Below are 16,134 nucleotides of genomic sequence, written 5' to 3'. Positions count from 1 at the left end.
GGTTGGACTGGTTTTGGGATGCAGTGGGTCGGGGGGAAGAGCTGGGCTGGTTGTGTGGTGCAGTGGGGGGAGGGGATGAACTGGGCTGGTTTAGGGATGCAGTAGGGGATGGGGAGATTTTGAAACTGGTGAAGTCCACATTGATACTATATGGCTGCAGGGTTCCCAGGCGGAATATGAGTTGCTGTTCCTGCAACCTTCGGGTGGCATCATTGTGGCAGTGCAGGAGGCCCATGATGGACATGTCATCAAGAGAATGGGAGGGGGAGTGGAAATGGTTTGCGACTGGGAGGTGCAGTTGTTTGTTGCGAACTGAGCGGAGGTGTTCTGCAGAGAGGTCCCCAAGCCTCCGCTTGATTTCCCCAATGTAGAGGAAGCCGCACCGGGTACAGTGGATGCAGTATACCACATTGGCCGATACACCTCCTCCCACCCACCCTCCTGCAAAAATTCCATCCCCTATTCCCAATTCCTCCGCCTCCGCCGCATCTGCTCCCACGATAAGACATTCCACTCCCGCACATCCCAGATGTCCAAGTTCTTTAAGGACCGCAACTTTCCCCCCACGGTGATCGAGAACGCCCTTGACCGCGTCTCCCGTATTTCCCGCAACACATCCCTCACACCCCGCCCCCGCCACAACCGCCCCAAGAGGATCCCCCTCGTTCTCACACACCACCCTACCAACCTCCGGATACAACGCATTATCCTCCGACACTTCCGCCATTTACAATCCGACCCCACCACCCAAGACATTTTTCCATCCCCTCCCCTGTCTGCTTTCTGGAGAGACCACTCTCTCCGTGACTCCCTTGTTCGCTCCACACTGCCCTCCAACCCCACCACACCCGGCACCTTCCCCTGCAACCGCAGGAAATGCTACACTTGCCCCCACACCTCCTCCCTCACCCCCATCCCAGGCCCCAAGATGACATTCCACATTAAGCAGAGGTTCACCTGCACATCTGCCAATGTGGTATACTGCATCCACTGTACCCGGTGTGGCTTCCTCTACATTGGGGAAACCAAGCGGAGGCTTGGGGACCGCTTTGCAGAACACCTCCGCTCAGTTCGCAACAAACAACTGCACCTCCCAGTCGCAAACCATTTCCACTCCCCCTCCCATTCTCTTGATGACATGTCCATCATGGGCCTCCTGCACTGCCACAATGATGCCACCCGAAGGTTGCAGGAACAGCAACTCACATTCCGCCTGGGAACCTTGCAGCCATATGGTATCAATGTGGACTTCACCAGTTTCAAAATCTCCCCTTCCCCTACTGCATCCCTAAACCAGCCCAGTTCATCCCCTCCCCCCACTGCACCACACAACCAGCCCAGCTCTTCCCCCCAACCCACTGCATCCCAAAACCAGTCCAACCTGTCTCTGCCTCCCTAACCAGTTCTTCCTCTCACCCATCCCTTCCTCCCACCCCAAGCCGCACCCCCAGCTACCTACTAACCTCATCCCACCTCCTTGACCTGTCCATCTTCCCTGGACTGACCTATCCCCTCCCTACCTCCCCACCTACACACTCTCTACCTATCTTCTTTACTCTCCATCTTCGGTCCGCCTCCCCGTCTCTCCCTATTTATTCCAGTTCCCTCCCCCCATCCCCCTCTCTGATGAAGGGTCTAGGCCTGAAACGTCAGCTTTTGTGCTCCTGAGATGCTGCTTGGCCTGCTGTGTTCATCCAGCCTCACATTTTATTATCTTGGAATCTCCAGCATCTGCAGTTCCCATTATCTCTGATAATATTTCATCTTACACTTGTTCACTGTTATGCCACTCTCTGCAGTTTGAGATGCCACTGTGAAAGTCAATGCTTTGCCTTATTTGTCAGCTCAGTTCCCCCCGACGTTCTTTTGTCTGCAACTTCGGCTGCCAGACCTGACTGCTGAACAAATATATTCCTTTTGCAGTCACCGTAGCACCTCCGCTATGTGGCCCCCTCCACCCTACCCTGTTTACCAACACAGATCCAGAGGTGAGTACAAAAGGGAGATTACATCCACCTACAAGTGGTCCTGTCATCCTTTCACAGAGCTGCCAACTTGAAAACCAAGGCCTTTTCAAAAATATCTTTCTGCTCCAGTGGTCACAGCACATGGTGAATGCAGAATATATGAACTACTCTTTGGCTGATTTTTTTCCAGGAGAAGAACAGGAAAATGGGGAGAACTAGTGGGAAATCTAAATTATTAACCAAATTACATCATCTACTAGGATTAATGTTTATGGAATTAATGCTTCTGTTGTGATGAAGGTGAAATGGGTGCAAAAGAATTTCTGGAAATTAATTATGATCTAGGATGGTAAATAGAGTATGATCTAAGATTTAAATATAGGTTAAAAAAAGCTACAAACAAAAATACTGGCCTTGTCAGAAATGTTATATTTCCTGTTGTTTACATCTATCCTTACTCACCTTGCACTTCCATCTGTGAAAATCCGCTCTGAGTAACATGAACTTCAAACCTGAGTGAAAAACTAAGGTTACAAACCCTGAGGGACCAAAATGGGTATGAATGCAAAGTGATGAACTTTCAGGACACGTTACTGTAATACTGTAAGGCTGTAATAAATGGAAACTTAATGATGTCTTTTCACATTAGCTCACTTTCTTCTTCTCCCTCATCAAAACTGTTTACTCTTACTTACTGTTTCGTGACACAGGGCTGGATTGTCACTAAACTTCTGGGAATTAAAATCAGTGACCCATCAGAAATCTTCACCATTTGGAATGTGTTGGCTGAATCATCGTTTCCCTTTCAGAGGACTTGACAATTTTCAGTATGTTTCTAGCATGAGTGATTGCTCTGTACATTTTTCCTTTGGGTAAATATATGTTTATAACTACTGATGTATGAGAGGGGTCATTAGCTCCCATTTTGTTCTTTTCCATTCTATCGGCTGGCCTGTGAGGTTTACAGTGTATGGTTTGCCCTTTTAAGACACTCTTTTAGGACATAAATTATGCATTTCTTTCAGTGGTTGTAATGAAAGGTCTGAAGTATACAGCATGTGATTCAAAATGCTCACCAATTCTTTAAAAGTAGCAATTTTGTGAGAATTCAAAGTGAATTACAAGTTGGGCAAAAAAAATTGCAAACAAATGTCATTGTTTACTAAATTTATCCAGGTTTGAAAACAAAACTGCCAATTATAATTACTATAGGGCAGAGAGCGAGCTATCATATGCTTGTTTGACTGTTCTCACAACAGTGATTGCAGTTTTACAACCACCCAGGTCAAATATATAAACGGCTCCATGCAATGTGTTGATAGTCAGAGTCTCTGTTAATGTGAAGGATTTATGATTGCACCTATCCATATTATTTAACACACACATTTCACAAACAATAAACACTGCATGATTGTACAATGCTGATCTTTTCACCAAAAGGCTGACTAATAACACATCTGATTGAAGCATAGCTTCTTCTTCTTTAGTCTGGACCTAGAACAAGACTTCCTTTGGAGGAATTAGCCCTGTCAGAGTCCACAAACAATTGAGCATATTCAAGCAGCACATGAAAGAAAGGTTTGGCCTGAATTCAGAGTAATTTGATGTCATCTCTGGATCCAAAGTTGCATTAATCAGCTGCTTCCATAATGAAAAAATACTTGATTGATATGATGTCACAAATTTACAAGCAGAGAAGGTGAATAGTGGTTCTGTCTATTTTCAATCGCTACAATGCACTGCAATGCACATGAATGTGGGTGGAAATGAAAATTGGAATGGCCCAGCTACCTCAAAAATGGCTTGAGAACTAACGAAAGGTGGCCAAACAGCACATTGACAAGAAGCTCTTGTCTGCTTTCATCCTGTAACTCCCAACCCCATCAACCCCTCATTAGAAAAGCCATAAATTTCGCCATGTGCTGAATTGTATGTTTTCTATCTTTCAATACATTTTACATCAGCACGAAGTTATAGAAGTTGAAAAGTTCATTGCATATCTTTGTCCTAATATGTATGAATGACACACGACACTTTTAAGTTCATGTCTAAAAGGAGGAATGTATGGGTCGGAATTTAATGTAAGTTACAAGGATCTCTCTCTCTCTCTCTCACACACACACACACACACACACACACACACACACACACACAAAAACACACACACCTAACTGCTGAGGATGCAGCAAGAGCACAGCATCGCCTCTTTTTGGGATGATCTTAAATATCAATTAAGCATTTCACTGGACTCTTCGGAGCCTCCGTCATGTTCAAAAAGCCCCCAGGGCTGAGGTCCTGCCAGCCTAGACTTGCGAGCCACTCGGGCTGGAAACTTTTTTATTGCTCAGTAGCACTACTGGGAGGTAATACCTTCTGCTAGTGATGCATCTTACTAACAGGAGTGATGAGATGAGGGCTATCATGGAGAAGAGGGTAAGGGGTGCTAGCGACAAGGGCAAGGGCTGTATCTCAATGGGCCCCTCCCCTTACTTGTTTTAAACCCCACCCCCAGCCCCCGATCAAGTAGTGAGAACCTTAGAACAAGGGGTATCCTCGGGAAGCTTGATGTTGTGTAAGGTAATGGTGTGAAGGGGTTAATGTGGGAGACTGATTTAAGCTCCACACAATCTGATGATGTCATAAAGTCTTGGATGGAAAGGGAAAAAAAAGATTCTGATGGGGCCGATATAATGTCATTGTCTCCTGACAGACTTAATGATCGTGTCCAACCAGTCAAGGTAATTTGTACTTATTGCTATCATGCAATAAGTTACATCTTGTAAGACAAGTGTCACCTCTCATTAAGACTCATTAGTGGTTCATCCTGTATCACTGTGAATCATTAGGCCCTTAAACCCAATAAGGAAAGGAAGGTTAGTGGCAGCAATCTACTCCCAACAATTTGCTGGTCATGATTGATTCTGTAATGTATACAGTACCCAAAAGCAACTGAAACAAGGTTTGCTATTTCGGCTCGTTGCATGCAGGCTTTTAAGTGACTCTTGGAAAGGCTCATGGCAGATACTAAAATGTAGGGTATGCAGGGTAGATTAATCTTAGTAGGATAATAGGTTGGCACAACATCGTGGGCCGAAGGGTCTGTACTGTTCTGTACTGTTCAAGATATGGCTTGCCACTTTGTTGATACCAGCTGGGGAGAAATGAAGGCCTTAAACGAGCATCAGTTGTTCAATGAAGAGTTTCAGTTGGCAGCAGAGTGAGAAATCCATCCCAGGTGACTTCCCATCACAGATTTAATCAGAGCAGGGGTAAGATGGTGACAGAGCCAACAGTCACCATTCTTCTTGTACAACTGAATGCTGCACTCCAACCAATTCTCCTCATGGGTACAAAATGGCAGCCATAATGAGTGTTTTGTGTTGTTTTCACACAGTTACTTAGAGTCATACAGCTTGGAAACAGGCCCTTTGGGCCAACCAGTCAATGCCAACCATAATTTCAAGTTAAACAAGTTCTACCTGCCAGTGCCTGGCCCATATCCCTCCAAACATTTCTTATTCATATATTTATCCTAATGTCTTTTAAACATTGTAGCTGTACCTGCATCCATCACTTCCTCTGGAAGTTCATTCCAAACACAAATGTGTAAAAAAATTTCCCCTCATATCTTTTTTAAATCTTTCTCCTCTCTCCTTAAAAATATGCCCCCAATCTTGAAATACCCCACCCTGGAGGAAAAAGCACCCGCCATTCACCTTACCTATGCCCCTCATGATTTTATAAACTTCAATAAGATCACTCTTCAACCTCCTACACTGCACTTAAAACGTCCCAACCTATCCAACCTCTCCTTATAACTTGTTTCCCACTTATACCCATGTTCGTAGTCATGAGATTGGCAGGAAATTCTGGTGAAAAGCGTAACTGGTGCAAGAATACAGTTCCTGATTGCACTGGAAATTCAGCTCAACGTATCATTTTTAAATGAGTGATTCAGTTTTCAAAATTCACAAAATTATAGGACCAATGAATAATCTTGTTAATATTATAAAGCTCTTTAATGTCATACCAGTTAAAATTTCAGCAAAAAAAGCGCACAGTCCGAACGGTTCACTTAATGCATCTGAAATAGACTGCATTATGGTTTAAGAGAAAAAGTCCAATTGCATTAACACTGAAACCCCACCTTATTTGGAAGTACTATTACCATACTTCAACAGCAGCACATATACCAGAGACAGTGCTGACCTACTTACTTTCATTCCTTAACCCCAATTACTGGAACAGTTGGCTTCATCCGAATCTGAAACAATCTGTGCCGAGCACAGTCCAAACATCAACAACAGTACCAAAAAATAAGAGGTTTCATAAGGTTTTGATTGATTTTTGTCCTCAAAATAGGGGCATGAGGATCATGCTTCATGCTTATCCTGCATCTGTTCGTTGCAATGGGGTCATCGGGTTAAATTCATGCTGCTCACTTTTTTAAAAATTGCCACATGCAGCCAGAACTATTCACACTGTTCACTGGCGAAACACATTTTGTAGTTATGCAAATATCATGAGCGGCAAGCATTTTATTCTCTGAATGCTCCACTTGGTGACTATCTTAGGGTTTTTAAGTCATTTTTAACTCTCTCCCAACTTAAGCAAATCAATAAAATAGCAATGTTCTTTACCGTATTTGTAACAATATCCTTGGGATTACAATAGAGTAGAAACTAGACTCGGCATACAAAATGCAGTAAGTACACCACCACGTGTTTGTTGCACTCCAAACCACTAACCATCCTGGCTTGCAAATATATCACCATTCGTTCAGCGCCCCGGGGCAAATCCCTGCAACTCCCTCTCGAATGCACCTACAAGGGTCGAGGCCCAAAACGTCAGCTTTTGTGCTCCTGAGATGCTGCTTGGCCTGCTGTGTTCATCCAGCTCCTCACTTTGTTATCTCGGTTTCTCCAGCATCTGCAGATCCCATTATCTCTGAAGATTTCAATCAGCCTAGTTTTAAAAGAAGCCGATGTGTGCTCACAGCCATGTGTTTGGTGCAATGGAAATCCCTGATAGAAACAATATACTGTTTGCAGAGATTGGATGCCAGTATGGAAGTGGTGCTCACCTCCATCAGCTTATTTACAGAATCCACGGTGGTGCAATATCTGGCGTCTCCCGTTGCACTTTCCAAGGCTGCACTGATATCTTCAAACAAAGGCATGGGTGCCACAGTGAAGACTGTTGCCTTGCATATCGGGTGGCTCAGTGGTTAGCACTGCTGCCTCACAGCGCCAGGGACCTAGGATCAATTCTCAGCCTCAGGCGGCTGTCTGTTTGGTGTTTGCACATTCTCCCTGTGTCTGCGTGGGTTTCCTCCGGATGCTCCAGTTTCCTCCCACAATCTGCATTAGGTGGATTGGCCGTGTTAAATTGCCTGTGGTGTTCAGGAATGTGCAGGGTAGCTGGGTAAGCCATGGGAAATGCAAGTTACAGGGATGGGGTGTGTTTGGGTGAGATGCTCTTCAGAGAATCAGTGTGGACTGATAGGCCGAATGGCCTGCTTCCACACTGTGTGCATCCTGTGAAATAATATCAGATGTTTGTCGTCCTGGTTCTGGATACTACTGTTCAAAAAGGATTCCAGCTTGTCACAGAAGTCCATCAATTGTTTTCCCATTCAGACATCAGGATCTCGAAGGAATCCTCCTGGGATAATGGGAGTAACTATATGGACCATGATCATGGTGTCCACTCTCAGGATGACCGAGTTAATTCTCCCACTTTTGCACTGTGACGGTTCCGTTGCCGTTACCAGCGAAAGAAAACTGCTGCAGCCCTAAGGGCCAGATGATGTGGTCTGTTGCTAGGTCGTCGAGACCCAGAATCGCTCAAGGTCACTCTCTAAGATTGTTCATGGTGCCCTCAACTGGATTTCCAACATCAATGTCCCCGCAGCTGGGGACCATCACTTAGGAAGAACAGGAGAAGGAAAGATACACAGCAAATAGGAACTAAGGGAATGCACATGATTGATTAGTTTTTATGTCCATGATGCTATGATTGATTTCATAACATTGAATTGGAATGTGCATTTTATGAGTGTTTTTAAATTTTGTGTTGTTAGTCAGAAAACATTGTGATGAAGAGAGCACCGAGAAAAGATTGGAAATATGGGAGCATTGGTGAATGAGGAGCTATGCTTTAGGTTATTAGCATTACACATCATGGACAGCATGGGCAGAAAGTGCATGTTTATACTGGTAGCCTCCCTTCATCTCATTATTCCTCCACATCCTGTTGTAATTCTTTCTCCTGTTCTAGTTTCTCAGCTTCTTGCCTGATAAAGTGATAAGGCAAGGCAGTGATGTTGCACAACAAACAGCAAATATTGATAATCAAATCAGCTAAAGCAAGACTTGACTGGCGTTACTGATGCCACCTCATTGGCATCATAATTTGCCAGCTCGACTTATGGTCAAGAAAGTGTGACTGGGTAAATCCTCATCATAAATATGCCTGCATATTTACGACACCATTTTCCAATATTAGCTGGCCACATCATGCCTGAAATGGATCTTATATGGTCCAATTCAGTGGGTCTTTGCTGGTTACAAATCACAAATTGTTAGATGATATGGATTGATGTGCGTCTGCATTTGAGATTCACACAAATGCCCACTACCGATCATACCAGCAAGTAAGAAGATTTTAAACATTTCTAAAAAGAGACTCGGATGCTAATCTTTCGAAAGTGCTAGTATATTATAGATACATGCACATATTACAGTGTTGAAAAATATAAAAGCATAACCGTGGAAGGACTGGCCATAATCTTTCAGGGGACAATTTCAAAGTTTGTGCACGATACAAATCCTGAAAGCATCGCAAATCATGAGGAGTTGAATATGTAACTACAAAAGAATATTAATAAATTGGTGTAGTGGGAAGATAGGTCACAGATGCAGTTCATTGCAGAGAAATGTGAGGTGGTTTACTTTGGTAGGAAGAAAATAGAAACTTAATATGAAATAAGGGGTACAATATTAAAGGGGACGCAGGGTTGGAGGGTTCTGCATGTACATTACAGAAGTCATTAAATTAGGCAGGACAGGTAAGGCAACCAGTTATTAAAGAAGCAGTAGCTACTTTGTATTGTATCTACTTTGAACAATCACAAAGGGCAAACAATCTCTTACAAAGGTGCCCTTACACCTATCTAGAAGGGTATACTACCTCTCCAAAGTTCAGTGGAAGCTTTGAACCATCCCCTAAAACACAATAGACTTTTCACTTGTGAAAACTGGATCTGACTGAGGGCAGCTGCACTTTAGTATGAGTAGCCGCTTTCATGAGCTGTGGGTTTACAAAGGAAAACCCATCTTTCCCATTTGCCCATTATTAGAAACAAAAAGATGGCTGCTAGGTTTATGGTAGGACATCTGGAATTGGTGTTCCTGCACCATTTTGGCTAAACTGAGATTCCCCTCTATCTTTGCAAAACTCATGTCTTAGTTTTCCAGCTCGCTAATGAGAGGCCCATTGCCAACTCCTTCCCAGAAACATGTGAAAAAATGGCAAGGCACTCTCAGTGAATGTATATGTAAATATCACCAGTACACAGAAGTTCAACAACTAAAGCTGGACTGATTTTGGATTGAAGGTGCCACTTGTTGAACCATTTCCATCTGTTCTGTAGAGTATCTCAATGTAGAGGAGTAATTTGCTGGAAATTAGGTGAAATTGCAAAGCAAATGAAGAGGAGGGTTGGCACAATGAAGAACTTTGTTTGATCCCAGTCTTCACTGAAACAGAGTCTGTGATGATCCCACTGTTAAAGATTACAGATCGCATGAGGTCAAGAATGGTGACAAAGATCCTCAATCTTCAGAAGTAAGGGTCCCGACCCAAAATGTCAGCTTTCCTGCTCCTCTGATACTGCCTGGCCTGCTGTGTTCCTCCAGCTCCACACTGTGTTATCTCAGACTCCAGCATCAGCAGTTCTTTACTACCTTCTCCAATCAATTAAGTTCCATGGTAAGAATCTGAAAAATGTGTATTATTTTTTTCTTTCTTGGGACCTCCATCTTGTCAAAGACAGATGAAGAGACTGAAGTGCCTCATCACCTCCAATTGCCAGCTCAATCTCCAGCTGATTGAAGAAAAGAGAATTTGAGGAAATCAGGATCTCAATATATACTGAAGACTTGGGCAACTTACAAGAGTCCTCCTGACCACAGAGGTGCCATCAATGGTTGCCAGATTCTGTAAATCTAGTAACAAGAAAGGTTGTTCCCTTTCAAGCAACATGCTGGACATCACAGCACTAAACACTCTAAATAGGTCCATTGGCTCAGGCATACCATTCATGCAACTATCATCAGACTCCCGAAGTAACCACTTAACTCAGAACTCTATTACTACAGGAAATTCCCAGTAAGGACAACCTGAAAGCATTTGCGAAGTGATCAAGCACCTCCATTGGGTCATAGCAGTGTCTGGCTTGTGACTGACCAAAAGGAGGATCTCACGGAGTCACTGAACACAACGGCAGACTTTATCATGAACATGTCGAGATGAAGTCAAGACTTTGGGCAGAATATGCAAAGCTCCAAATGCCACATCTCCCTGACTCTTCAAATACTACTTGTCTCACCTGCAGCAGAATCTGGAGCTCACATATTGAGTTTAAAGACAAGTCCATCAAACCAGAATGGGAATGAGTCATCCTCAATTCCAAGCAACCCACCTATGAAGATGATGATTTACAGTACAAAAGAGAAATGTTTTAGAATTGTTGTTGGTGGTGAATCAATGTGTTAATTGGTATCACGTTTGGATCAATTCTTCAGGGATACCCCAACCAGGAAAGCAACTGTACAGGTCATCTTTTCTTTCACCTCCTGCACCTTTTATCACATACAATGTCTGTAGCAAAAGGCTGTCCCTTCATGAAGCTGAAAACATGAAGTATGTAATAGGCTATTATGAAGTTTGCCACCTGTTCTGCCAAACAATGCAAAGTTCTTTAAGGCCAAGGTACTGTTTCAACCTGCAAGTCAACTGCTGTGTTACATTTTGCATGGCAAAATGGCCTTCATGTTATATTTTTATGCATGCTGCCCACATATGCAAGGGTTGCAGGCTGCAGTCATTAGCCATGGCAAAGGCTGATAATGCTCCTCACATGGTAGCTACCCTTTCCTTTTCCCATTGGCTTAAGTGCAGATGGCACAGCAGACTACTGCAGAATGAAGACCATTGAGACTGCTGCCAGAGTGTTGACTTGCATGCTGCACTGAGCCTGGTTACATACCAGCTGGATATTGAGAAAGTGTAGCCTCTTTCAATCATGTCAAAGTGACATAGAGTGATTTATGCATAGTCAATGGAACTCTGTACCATGAGCATGTTTGCAATTCTCATGAAGCTGCACACTCATTTTGGTTTCTTCCTTCCTGGCAATAAAAAACCACCATGACCTCCCATACACAATTGTGCATAGCAATCTGTGAGATCTTACAAACATCTTCAGCTCCTTCCTCAAATTAAACAGAGACATAAAACTTCAAGCCCAAGGTCTACTTCACAGTCATTGGCAATGCAGTCCTCACCCTGCTGCCAGGGTGCACATTTGTAAGCTGTAAACTTCAGTGAGTGTGCCCTTATTGAATTGCTGATGTCCTCAGTCACAATTCCTCACCAATATTCAGGTACAAATATTGTCTGAACACCCTGGTTGTATAAGGCTGAATGCTGAACCCTCTTTTCCCTTGCATCTTGCATCTATTATGAACATTAGATGACATCCCTTATTCACAGAGGCAAGATGAGATTGCATTACATTTTGTCAAGGAGTACCATAGTAATAATATGTGAATTGGTCAATCTGAAGGCCAGAGATGGGCCTTCCTCACCCTTCTGCAACATAGTGTAACACACAAGCATGAAATAGCCCAGCTCAACTATTCTACACCTCCATTTGCCCATTTTGATGTGTAAAGGGTTGTGACATTAGCACTAACTATAATCATAAGCAGGCAAAGGTTGCAGAGATGCATGATAGTGATTAATTAATGATGCACTTTTCATTTTGTGGTTTACAATCCCAGAGCAGCTACCAACTGCATAAGTTTGATTCAAACACTGGGGAAATTCATACACACCATTTTTAAACTGGCAGTCCTGACAGACAGGAGATTTTGTTTCTCAGTCCTTACCTTCCTTTCAAGGGGAAACATCAGAACAAAGATTCGTAAAATTATGCTACATGTGGATACAGTGAACTAATGTTAATATTGAGAAATCCAATGTACATATTCAAATTAATACAATATTAAGGTGGAAATTAAACAAGCACCAGGGCCTGATTCTTTTTACTTTGGGTGGGTGGCACGGTGGCTCAGTGGTTAGCACTGCAGCCTCACAGCACCAGGGACCCAGTTCAATTCCAGCCTCAAGCGACTGTCTGTGTGGAGTTTGCATATTCTCCCTGTGTCTGCATGGGTTTCTTCTCGGTGCTCCAATTTCCTCCCACAGTCCAAAGATGTGCAGGCTAGGTGGATCAGCAATGCTAAATTGCCCGAAGTGTTCAGGAGTGTGCGGGTTATAGGGTAATGGGCCCGGGTGGGATGCTTCAAGGGGCAGTGTGAACTTGTTGGGCCAAAGGGCCTGTTTCCACACTATAGGGAATGTTAAAAAAAATTATTTTCAGCAAGTAGGTTTATCTCCCAGTTAAAATGAGATATTGAAGTTACAGGGACCCCATAAGGCCTGCTTTATGGAACAGTTTAATTTTTTACTTTGTTTTATCACAAAGCAATGGGCTGGATTTTCCAATCTCACACAGGTTGCCACGTCAGTCCTTTCTTTACAATAGGAGTTCTGCATTTCTAAGAGGGGAATTTGATCAGAGCTCCTCCAGAAATGTGGTACTACACTTCCATTCGTACAGTTCTTTTGTAGCATAGAATTGTGACAGAAAGGCAAAAAAGGGAGAGTGAGTGTTGGGCACAGGAAAAGTGAGTTTTGAGTACATGGAAACTCAGCGTCAGGTACAGGGAGACTCTGTGTCAGGCACAGGATGGTTCACTGTCAGGCCCAGGGCGATTCAATGTCAGGCACAGGGCGATTCAGTGTCGGGCACAGGGCGATTCAGTGTCGGGCACAGGGCGATTCAGTGTCGGGCACAGGGCGATTCAGTGTCAGGCACAGGGCGATTCAGTGTCAGGCACAGGGCGATTCAGTGTCAGGCACAGGGCGATTCAGTGTCGGGCACAGGGAAAGTGAGTGTTAGGTACAGGGAGAGTGAGTGTTGGGCCCAGGGAGAGTGAGTGTTGGGCACAGGAAAAGTGAGTTTTGAGTATATGGAAACTCAGTGTCAGGTACAGGGACACTCAGTGTCGGGCACAGGGCGATTCAGTGTTGGGCACAGGGTGATTTAGTGTCGGGCATAGGGAGAGTGAGTGTTAGGTACAGGGAGAGTGAGTGTTCGGCCCAGGGAGAGTGAGTGTTGGGCCCAGGGAGAATGAGTGTTGGGTCCAGGGAAAGTTAGTTTTGGGTACGGGGAAAGTTTAGTGTTGGGTACAGGGAGAGTGAGTGTTGGGCTGAAGGATGCTGAGTGTCAGGCACAGAGAGATTGTATGTTGGATGTGGGGATTTCTGGTAGCATCGGGTGTTGTGGGTGGCAGAGGTTCGAACAGATCCGGCAGACATGGGAGCTGGAGTGGGGTTGTGAGGGTGATTAGATCTGAAGTGTGGCAAGGCATGTCGAATCCTTGGAAGGGGAATCAGGGCAGCATCTGGTGTGTGTAACTAGTCTGTATCACGTCTAATGGGATGTTCTTGATGCTAAAGTTATTTAGACAATGCCTTGATATCAAGGCCAGTCACTCTGACTTCACCACTCAAAGTTAGCTCTTTTTCCAATTTGAATAAGATTGGAATGAGATCAAGAATTGAGTTCAGCACAGCTCCACTTTTTTATTGTATGCCTGTACCATCAATGAGACCATGTTTAAGCTAAAACCTATATAGATCGATTTCCACTGATGTCAAAGGAAAATAAATTTGGATGGGTATGAAACTTGTCCTAAAAATAATCATTTCCTTTTCCTGGCAGGCAAGTCCAAGTAAAAATTACTCCTACAGGCACAACTTCTCGTGGATATGAGAGACTGCTGACAAGGTTAAGTGATTAGATTTAATAACATTAGGTGACAGTTGTTGGATGTCAGTCTCTTGGAATCCAAAGTAAAACAGCACAGGATAGAAACCACACTGCAGTGCGACATGCAAGCTATTCCTGGACATATTCTTATTCAGGTTGCAAAATAAGCTTCAGTTTAAGATGAGGAGTATCTGCTAGTGCCAGTTAGCAATCAATAGTAAACAGGTTTTTACCATCCCTGCGGACTCATGTATTGAGAACTGTATTTTATTTCACACATTTTTTTTTCATTTTATGGAAATGATGCCACAACTGAGAACAGATGGTGCTGTAAAAAAGCAAGCCATCAGAACCATCTGCAAATAACACATCAATTTAGCTCAGATTGCAAAGTAAAATTTACATCTAATTTTCATCATTTTAATTCTTATTTAGCATGTGGTAGAAACAGAATGCATGACTTTGTTGCTCATGAATTATCAGCTTAAACACACTTGTGGGCTATATGTTGTACCGCATGGCTGCTTATCATGTGCCCTTTAGGACATTCTTCCACTTACAGGATTTATAATGGAGTTTGCAGTAAGGGATTCCATTACAGGACAATTTGTTCAGGGTGTCAAAATTGCAGTTGTTCTTAAGTTTATTATGAATTTAAAAAAAGAAAATAACCCTGTTCAATTTTAAAGATTTCAAATTTAAAATGGGTTTTGAAAATTCGGTTAGCATCATCCTATTGGATACTCTGACTTTTCTGAGAGGCACAGCTTAAAAAGCATGCTTTTAAACCGCTTTTAGTTACCATATTTCAGAAGTAGATGGAGAAGCTATAACTCAGTTGGTGCAGTGTCATCTGATGTGGATTTGCAAACTTAGCAGAAACGCATCCGACATATGCAGCATTGTATTATGTAACTCTTTATTGGAATTGGCTAGGCCTCCTGGCATTCAGCAGTTGGACATTATTGTCTGTTAAATAGAGTACACTGTTACACAAGAATTAATACCTGATTGTAAAACTGAATCACAGTTTGTCTGCAAGAGAATTGCTTACTGAAATTCTGGGATAGAAGCTACTTCACACAGTTATTTTGTTAATTTGTTTTTTAAAGTACTGGATTGCTTTAAACATGATTTCACAAAACATTGCTTCCACTTTTTTTTCTCTGGGTGAAGAAAAAAAGTGTAAAAATTGCAAACTCATACATAACTGTCATCTATTATTTCTTTTTCAGTACTTTTATGACATTCATCCTGTTATCAGATCAGAAACACCTATAAATTATTTAAATGATGTGGATTAATTTGTTCAATAAATCACTTCAGGTCATATGGATCACTAAAAGACTTTGACCAAATTATTCAAAATATGTAGATATTCAGCTCCCAGGCAAAAGTCAAATACTATTCCTTTTGACTGAATGAGCATTTAAGTTGTTGTTTGACATTTCAGCTTTTAGATTTTCCAATTATTCATGTTGTAACATACTTAACAAGAACACTGAATGGAGATATTTGAAGATGATTACAGTACCAAAGTGAAATTCCCAACAGGTTATTTGAAAAACCTCACCTTTGAGGCATCACTATATATTTCTTAGAGTCACAGAATCCCTACAGTGTGGAAACAGGCCATTCAAACCATTGACTCTGCAACAACACTCTGAAGGGCATCCTATGCAAACCTATCACCCTATAACCTTGCACTTTCCATGACCAATGCATCTAACCTGCATATCATTGGACTGTGGGAGGAAACTGGAGCACCTAGAGGAAACCCACACAGACACAGGGAAAACATGCAAACTTCACACGGTCACCCACCCAAGCCTGAAATCAAATCCAAGCCCCCAGCACTGTGAGGCAGTATTGCTAACCACTGAGCCATTGTGCCGCACCATGCGTGAACGTACGAATTCCAGCACTAGAGATGAAAACTCTAATAGACTTTCTGGACCACAATTTAATGTTTGGTAGAGGCCTGTTTGTCAAATTTATGAAGGTACAAACTTTCACATGTAAATAGTCTGGGATATAACAATC

At 42.9% G+C, this 16,134-nt stretch overlaps 1 protein-coding gene across 7 annotated transcripts in view; it reads right to left on the bottom strand.

The window, feature by feature from the left end:
- Window positions 1-16,134, bottom strand: part of LOC125450691 (ephrin type-A receptor 5-like) — a 313,119-nt gene that overhangs the window by 118,223 nt on the left and 178,762 nt on the right. The gene's annotated exons all lie outside the window — the stretch shown is intronic.

This window comes from Stegostoma tigrinum, chromosome 3 (assembly GCF_030684315.1).
Source record: "Stegostoma tigrinum isolate sSteTig4 chromosome 3, sSteTig4.hap1, whole genome shotgun sequence".
NCBI lineage: Eukaryota > Metazoa > Chordata > Chondrichthyes > Orectolobiformes > Stegostomatidae > Stegostoma > Stegostoma tigrinum.
Note: the sequence above shows the minus strand (reverse complement) of the source record. Positions and strands in the feature narration are given on the sequence as shown.